Here is a 1192-nt window from a genome sequence, read left to right as displayed (position 1 = left end):
GCCGCCGCCCCGGCCGCCGTCCGCCGCCGTCGGCCTCCTCCTCCGCCGCCACGCGCCGGATCTGGGCAGATCCGGCCGGGCCCCTCCTCCGGCGGCTTCCCCGGCCCCGTCCCCGACAACTCCGGCCGCCAGCGCCTCGGATCCGGCGAGATCCACCGCCGCTTTGATTTCCGTGCGAATAAGAGGTTGACCCCGAATTTTTTGCCTAAGTCCCAGATTTTGCACATTTTCATGCCATGTTCGTCATGCCGTATCTCTGCATCCGTAGCTCCGTTTCGTGCGTGTAATATGTCAAATTGTTCGTCTCGTCGAGTACATCATTTCATTCCATTGCATAATATTCATTTGAGCTCATCTTGGTGCCTGAATTATCGTTGTAAGAGTGCTTCATGATGTTTTCTGCTGTCTGTTAACAGAACGAGCTCTTTTGTCATTTTTGCCATGATTGATGTGTGCATCCTATGAGGTTGATGTCTACATGTGTCTTGATCTATGCTATGTCTTCTTTACAGTGGTGCTTGCTATGCATTTTTGTGGTCAATGTGGTGACTAGCACAAGCATGCAAAGTAGGCATCGTGATGTTACTGTTTTAGTCCATGTTCTGCTGTTATTTTGATGCCATGTAAACATGATGCTACAGAGAGATCCATGCATATTTTGAGATACTTCAGTAAGAATGTTTTGAACAATAGGTTATTGTCTATCCATTCACGCCCTTGGTTGCAATTATGGAGTAGTCTAGCATGTCATTTTCGTGCTCTACTTTTGCTTCAAAATGTTTCCTGGCAGATTGTTTACGTGTTATTCAATTTGGCCAAGGTTGCTATAGTTGATCCTTGCATGCTATGGACTTGTTCTTGACTTGGTTTGTTTCACAAACATGTCTTCTTGATGATGCTATGCTTATCTTGTCATGCAATGACTTGTGATGAGTGAATCGAGCTTGTTAAGTAGTGTTCATGCTATTACTGTTTTGCTAGGCTGAATCTGTTATTTCGTGATGCTATATAAACATGTTGCTACTAATCATTCTATGCATAATCTGGAGATGTTCTATAAATATGTTTTGATCTACATGTCATACTCTATTCATCCATGCTCCTGGTTGCATTTATAGCTTGCTGTAGCTTGTTGTTTCCTTGCTCCAAAGTTGCTTCATAATGTTGTTGTCAGCCTGTTAACATTAAGTTC

This window comes from Triticum dicoccoides, chromosome 4B (genome assembly GCF_002162155.2).
Source record: "Triticum dicoccoides isolate Atlit2015 ecotype Zavitan chromosome 4B, WEW_v2.0, whole genome shotgun sequence".
NCBI lineage: Eukaryota > Viridiplantae > Streptophyta > Magnoliopsida > Poales > Poaceae > Triticum > Triticum dicoccoides.
The sequence above is the reverse complement of the archived record's forward strand: the minus strand, read 5'-3'. Positions refer to the sequence as shown.